Consider the following 8,117-nt stretch of genomic DNA (forward strand, 5'->3'; position numbering starts at 1 on the left):
GTGCATTCACATGGTTGTACTACTGTCATCATCATCCATCCGCAGAACTCTTTTCATCTTGTAAAACTGAAGCTGTGCCCATTACACAGTAGCTACTGTTCTTCATTCCCCCAGCCCCTCGCAATCACCATTCTACTTTGTGTCTCAATGAATTAGCTATTCTAGCTACTTCAGATAAGTAGATCATGTGCATTTGTCCTTTCATGACTGGCTTATTTTACTTAGCATAATGTCCTCCAGGTTCATCTATAGTGTAGCATACCTGTTGTTGGCAGGACTTTTGTACAGAGAAACGAGACACCAAGGCTTTTTACCAGGGATCAGCATTTATTCATGTCGGCACTGGTTCAGCAGATTAATATCCAGAGGCTGAGCCCCAAACACAGCAGGGCATCACCTTATATACCCCCTTAGGTTTCCTGCCTAAATTCCTTTGTCCCCCTTATAAGTTGTTCTATAAATTTTGAGCTGATAGTTATAAATATGCCCTAAATTCCTTTGTACCCCTTATAAGATGTTCTATAAATTTTGAGCAGATAGTTATAAATACGCCCTTTCTCATGGATGCAGGTTATTTTACGTTGTTGCAGAACTGCTCATGAGTGCACAGATGTTGGTGTTGCGTGTTGCCTTCCCTTTGTTCTGGGAGGGCCCTTCCCCCTCCCCAGTACAATATGTCATAATTTCCTTACTTTCTTTAAAGATTGAATTCATTGTATGTGTATAGCACATTTTGTTTATGCGTTCTTCCATTGAGGGACCCTTGGCTTGCTTCCACCTTTTGGTGATCGTGAATAATGGTGCTATGAACATGGATGTACAGACACCGCAAGTCCCTGCTTTAAGTTATTTGGGTATATATCCAAGAGAAGAATTGCTGAATCAGGAGTTCTGCTGTGGTGCAGTGGGTTAAGGATATGGTGTTGTCTCAAAGCAGTGAGGCTTTGATCCCCAGCCCAACACATAGTTTAAGGACCCAGAGTTGCCACAGCTGTGACAAAGGTCACAGACACAGTGGTGGCTCAGATTCGATCCCTGGCCCAGAAACTTCCATATGCCACAGGTGCAGCCGAGAAAAAAAGAAAGAATTGTTGGATCAAACGATAACTCTATTCTTAATCTTTTGAGGAACAATCAAACTGTTTTCCACAGAGGCTGTACCATTTTACATTTGTACCAATAGTGCACAATGGTTGCAATTTCTTCACGTCATTTCCAGCATTTGTTGAGTTCTGTTTTTTTGAGTAACCATCCTCACCTGGGAGGTGAGGTTGATTGCCTTTTAATGCATGGGCTTGCTTTTGCATAGAAAAGTAAGAAACTTTGGAGATATACCCCCGAATGTCTTTCCACTGACTTGTAAATGAATCAGAAATTCTTTGCAGTGTACGAGTTATTCAAGGCTCTCAAAAGAATGCCTATGTGGTTAATACCAAATAGCAGTTATATAATTCTTTTCATATATCCTTCCAACCTTTCTGTGAAGTCAATATTATTATCCCCATGTTGTACATGAGGAAACTGAGGTCAGATGATTCAAGAGCTAGGAGATTCAAACTTAGATCCTCTGAATCTGATCCTGGGTAGCTCCAAATTGCTGGAGGCTGGAGACATTTGGGAAGGGTGTTGAAGTTATTATCCTTGATTAAAAATTATTAGATCTATTAGCAGAGAACAGGACTTGAGAGGATGTGGAACAAGGCACTGCATAGGGAGTTCCTCTTGTGGTTCAGCAGGTTAAGGACATGACGTTGTCTTTCTGAGGACATGGGTTCGATCCCTGACCTCACTCAGTGGGGTCGGTGTTGCCTCAAGCTGCAGCATAGGTTGCATATTCAGCTTGGATCCACTGTTGCTGTGGCTGTGATATAGGCCTCAGCTGTAACTCCAATTTGACCGCTGACCTGGGAACTTGCATATGCTGCAGGTGCAGCCCTGAAAAAGAAAAGAAAAAAAAAAAAAAGAAGAAAAGGCATTGCTTATTTTTAATGTGGGGTTGGGACTAAAATGGGCTGAAAAATATGTATGCTTGTAGTGAAACTAAATTCAAATGAAAGATGCAAGGATCTGAAAGTGTGGAAGCTTTCAGAAGAGAACTTTGAGGTGGAAATTGAGGAAAATTAAATACATTCGTAACCTATTTCACTGTTTTGCAGAGAGTGGGATTTGCTGCGGACACAGAGATACAATGTGCAAAATTGTCTCTCCTTCTCAATTTTCCACCTGAAAAATAGAGATTACTCTCCTTCTTATAGGAAAAACTAATGTATTTGACTCTGTAATGTTCTAAGCCTCTCAGAGAAAAATGTTTAGTTTGTTTTATTTATTTGATTAACTCTGAAAATGTGCAAGAAAATCAAATATTCTCCATTCAACAAAGAACTTGAATATTTAAAACAAAACACTGTATATGAAAGCATTAAACTCTCTTTCAGAATTTGTTTTATTACAGCTCTAGAATTACTGTGGACCCCCTTCACTTGGAAAATATACTGTAATAATGTTCGACATTCTAATAATGCAATTTGAAAAACTGTCTCAAGACCCATGTTTTGAGATAAGCGAGAGAGTAAGAAAAGATCAGACATTATAACCCAATTCATTTCTTCACTATCTGATCAGTTGACGCTAAGAACTTTAAAATGCGGACAACCATTTAGTAATCCATTGACTTTAATCATTAAATCTTTTAGAAGAATGGAACAGTTGTATGTTGAATTCAGAAATGAAGCAAAATTAGAAATATCAATAAACAGAAAAATGTAGAAAAGATGTGGAAATAAGCTTGAGAATAGTCTAATCCAACCAGATGTACCAGATGTCCCAAGTAAAAATCATGTGCTAATAGGGCTTTAGCCCATTTGAAAGTATTTCTTAGTTTACCTTGAAGTATATCAGTGATGACTGTAATTCACACATTCAACATGACTGCTAAGTATAAGTTTAACACTCTTAGAGTCATGATCTGTCTGCAGGGGATAGTGTATCACCAATGAGATTATACACATTTGTTCCCAAAAAGATTCTGAGGGAGCCAGTATAAAATATCAAGAATGGGGCCTAAATTAAAAGTCTTCAAATAAAAAAAAGAGAGATAGTATATCTTTTGATGAGTGTGATATGAAAGGTTATTTCCATGGTCCATTGTACTCACCTGGAAAGGTGCCACAGCAGATGTTACTTGACTCTCTGGCTCCTGGAGAGAGATCCAATTCTAGAGCAGTCCTGGAAATTAAGATATAAGCTTTGATCATCTCTAAGGGACTAACTCTGGCTAATGACAACCCTGGAGACTTTGACATCTCTAATGCCTTAAAGTCATCCTTGATCAGGAAGGTCCTAAAAGAACAGGGTTTGATTTGAAAAGCAGGTCAAGAAGGGCTCCAGGAATGCTTTGCCACCGTCGTCATGAAATATCACTAAAATTTCTTATACATACACACCAATATAGGTAATCTAAAAGATTTTGTTTACAAAATGAATTACACAGGGTGTATGTGTGTGGGGGGGCGGGGGGCAATGCACATATGCTGGGATGACTCCTTTTTCACTCAAAGTCACAAATATTTTTAGGATAAATGGGTAGTAAAGAAGAAAAATTAGGAGGTCAGATGAGGAGTTCCTGGCATGGCGCAGTAGAAACGAATCTGACTAGGAACCATGAAGTTGCTGGTTCGATCCCTGGCCTTGCTCAGTGGGTTAGGGATCCGGCGTTGCCCTGAGCTGTGGTGTAGGTCACAGATGCAGCTTGGATCTGGCGTTGCTGTGGCTGTGGTATAGGCCGGTGGCTGTAGCTCCAATTAGACCCCTGGCCTGGGAACCTCCATATGCCGTGGTTGCAGCCCTAAAAAAAAAGACAAAGACAAAAAAAGAAAGAAAGAAAGAAAGAAACCAGATGACAAAGGAAAAGAAAGAGAGGCAGCAATGTAGGAAAGGCTTTTTTTAGGCAGGTGGAGATTCAAGAAAAAAAAGAAGCCAATAGAAGAGAAGCAACTGAAATCATGTGTCAATCTATGGTGGAAAAAAATATATAGCAGATGTTAAGCACATATGCCATGCCCTGTGCAACTGGCTTTCCATAAGTTTTCTCCAAACGACCCTGAGGCATGAACCTTATTTTCTCCCATAGTACCCATAAAACAGCTCTGAGCCCATTGCACTAGAGTTTTTGTTTATTTGTGTCCTCGAAGGAAGAAATCATCATTTACTCATTTTTATATTCTTGGTGCCTTAGCACAGGGTTTCATAAATGACTGGATGAAAAGACAGGGAGAAGAGGAAGGAGAAATGGTGTGAATCCAGAAGGCAAATGAACACACGGGCACCCCTAGCCCTGGAAAGGTGATGCTGGTGTTCGGAAATTTAGGTAAAAGAAGACCTAGAGAGGAAATACGTAGAAAGATTTTGAAACGAAGAGATGAGCAGTAAGTGAAAGTGGGCAATGTGCCGGTCAGCACAGCATGTGAGGGTGTACGTGTGTGTGTATGCATGTGAGTGGAGGCTGGGTCTCCTGGAGAAGAGAGGGATTTTCTAAGCAGAAGCTGCAAGGGACACGTAAAGTCATTGCCAGGTGCCTGTGAGGAAGTGTGATGGGGAAGTAGCAGAGTAAACTCAATCACCTGAGTTAAAATCTTTTCCCCCACAATATTTAGAAATTCAGGAATGGGAATTGTCAAGGTGATAGATACAGATCGGCAAGGAAGGAAGCAGTGGCAGGGTTGCAGCAAACCTACAGGGAGGGCAACAAGGCTGGGGAGTCCAGTGTGGGGAAATGGAAGGCCAGAAAGTCTACCAGACTGACTGCAGGTTTCCTTCCACCCTTTTCTGATTGATTCATTTGCTCCCTCTTATAAACAAAGGCTAGAAATGCCTAGTTGTGCCCTTTTCTAGAACCAGCCAGAGCCTCCTCAGATACTAGGCTGATTAATTTTTGGAGGATGTTTCATCCTAAGGAGTCGGCTTTGATGACAGAGACGGCTGTCCTTAGCCCAAACCGCAGGCTCCTCAGAGGCAGAGCAAATCTGGAGGCAAGAGGGAGGCTAATTCACAGATAGTGTGTAGCCAAGCCCTGCCTCCATCATCAAATCGTTGTCCCCTTAATCTCACAATTGCTCTGGAGTCCCCAGGTTTCCTTTCGTGTGATTAGAAGAAGCCTACAGTGAGGACATTTCTGGCTTCTGGTTGGGTGAATTACACAGACAAACATAGCAAAGTTCACATAAGACTCTTGGGCTAAGTCTATTACCGTACCCCCTAGGGAATGTTAGTTGCCCAACAGTGTACCTGATCTATACGGCCAGAGAGGGCACTTCAGGACTTGACAGTCCGTCTTGGTGCCTCCCGTATGTTAACATTCATAGATTATATGTGCTTATCCGAGTGACATAGGGTTTCTTCCTATGCAACTCCAAACCCTCGTCCTGATTCTTAAACACATTTACATTAATATCTGATCATCTGAGTCTTCCTGAAAGCAAATATAAGAAATGACTATACCTGACACATTGATCCAGGTTACCATGGCCCCCTTTTTCCCAAAATCATTTTTATGCCAGCAGCTGCCTGGGTCCAAGATGACTGATAGAACTCCTAGTAGTGAATGAGTATCTGAGAAAGGCAAAGTGAGTCTGGCCAGAGGTCACTGTCCCTTAGCAAGCCACCCTGCTCTTCCCATTTGTTTTTCCCTCTTTGTTAATTTGTATCCATTTTTCCTTTAAAGTGTTTTGTCAATTTTATAAATACTGTGATTTTTCCCAATGAAGAGTTATTTGTTTATCCCCTCTTAATATTACCCACATGGGTTTAACACTGCGTTAGGTGCCCTGATTTACAGAAGAGAAGTAAATGAAATGGCCTCTGTTTTCAAGTAGATAATATTTATCTGTCACATTGAACCACAAGATAGAAAAACTTTATAGTTGTCATTTATGGTGATTTACAGTTAAGTACTTCCCCACGGTCCCTTATTTCTTTCCTTCTAAAAATTCTAGGGCAAACTCTTGATGGATTCAAATGCAGTGGTTCCTTTAATCTTACTATTACATCATTTGTCTGTATGCATGTGTGTGTGTGTTTGTGTGTATATATATATATATATAATTTATGTATAAATATATTTTATATATTTGTAACGCGCATATACATATAAATTGTGTATGCATTTACATATATTTATATATATACACATATATTTACATATATCTATGCATATACATACTTATGTATGTTTTTTTAAGTTGCTGCAATTTCAAAAGAGGTTCTGCTCTGGATTCATGACTTATCCTGTTAAACATGAGCACACAAAGCCAGTTTCCTTATCTGTAAAATGGGAACAGTAAGCCCAGTCATAACCTATTTTTTCTCGACATTTGCAAAGACCCAATCAAACAACATTTATTGAAACCATTCTCAAAGTCACAATAAAAATATGAAATATTATTATATACCATGATTTCCCCACTTTATAAATGGAGGAAACTGAAGATTTCTTCAGAACCAAGAAATGAGATGGAAACTTGACAAATACTCTCCCCAGGAGACCGCTGAACCATTTTCTTGGTCTTTGATTCTGGAATAAAAGAGGACCATATTTTCTTCTCTGAGACGCATCACATATGGGAGGCTTGCTTTGCGACAGGTATTTTTGCCTCCTGCTAAAATGCCACAGGCACAAAACATATTACATAATACATATATGCACATCTCTGGCATACAGAGTCAAGGAATATTCAGAAAGAAAGGCGTATTTAAGTTTTATATCCTAATTATTGAATCAAAAATGAACTTTTATCTCAATTCTAAGTTTTCTTAAGCGATAGATTTGTAAGTCTCAAGCTTAGCAAACGAAAAGAGACAGATTTTAAAATTATAGCAATAGGATGTTCTAGAGTGGCTGAAGTACTCTCTCTTGGAAAATATGTCTTTTTATTTATTTATTTACATTGAGGTATAGTTGATGTACAATATTATATAAATTTCAGGTTTATAGCATAGTGATTCACAATTTTTAATGTTATATTCAATGGGCAGGTATTATAAAATATTAGCCACATTCCCTGTGCTGTACAGTATATCCTTGTAGCTTACTTATTTTATACATAGTAGTCTGTACCTCTTGGTCCCCTCCCTCTGTCTTGCCCCTTCTCCCTTCCCTGGCCCTGCTGGTAACCGCTAGTTTGTTCTCTGTATCTGTGAGTTTATTTCTTTTTTCCTATATTCATTAGTTTGTATTTTTTAGATTCCACATATAGGTGATATCATACAGTATTTGTCTTTCTCTGACTTATTTTGCTAAGCATAATACCTCCAAGTCTGTCCATGTTTTTGCAAATGGCAAAACTTCATTCTTTCTTATGGCTGAATAATATTCCACTGTATATATATCTAGATAGATAGATAGACCACATCTTTATCCATTCATCTATTGATGGACAGTTGGGTTGCTTCCATATCTTGGCTATTGGAATTAATGCTGCTATTAAAATTGGGGTGCATGTATCTTTTCTATTTAGTTTTTTTTTTTTTTCTGGTTATACACCCAGGAGTGGAATTTCCAGGTCGTATAGTATTTCTACTTTTGGTTTTTTGAGAAACCTCCATACTGTTTTCCATAGTGGCTGCACTAATTTACATTCTCACCAGCAGTGTACAGTGGTTTCCTTTTCTCCACATCCCAGCCAGCATTTGCTATTTATGGTCTTTTTGGTGATAGCTAGTCTGACAGGTGTGAGGTGATATCTCATTGTGGTTTTGATTTGCATTTCTCTGATGATTAACGACCTAGCATCTTTCCATGTGCCCATTGGCTATTTGTATGTCTTTTTTGGAAAAAATGTCTGTTCAGGTCTTCTGCCCATTTTTTAACCAGGCTGGGTTTTTTTTGTTTGTTTGTTTTTCCCTGTTAAGTTGTATGAGCTGTTTATATATTTTAGATATTAATCCCTTGTCACTCATATCATTTGCAAATATTTTATCTCACTCAGTAGGTTGTCTTTTCATTTTGTGGATGGTTTTCTTTTCTGTGCAAAAGCTGATAAGTTTAATTAGTTCTCATTTGTTTTCTTTTTTCTTTGCTTTAGGAGTCAGATCCAAAATATATTGTGGGTGCTCTCAGGATC

This window comes from Phacochoerus africanus, chromosome 12 (genome assembly GCF_016906955.1).
Source record: "Phacochoerus africanus isolate WHEZ1 chromosome 12, ROS_Pafr_v1, whole genome shotgun sequence".
Lineage (NCBI taxonomy): Eukaryota > Metazoa > Chordata > Mammalia > Artiodactyla > Suidae > Phacochoerus > Phacochoerus africanus.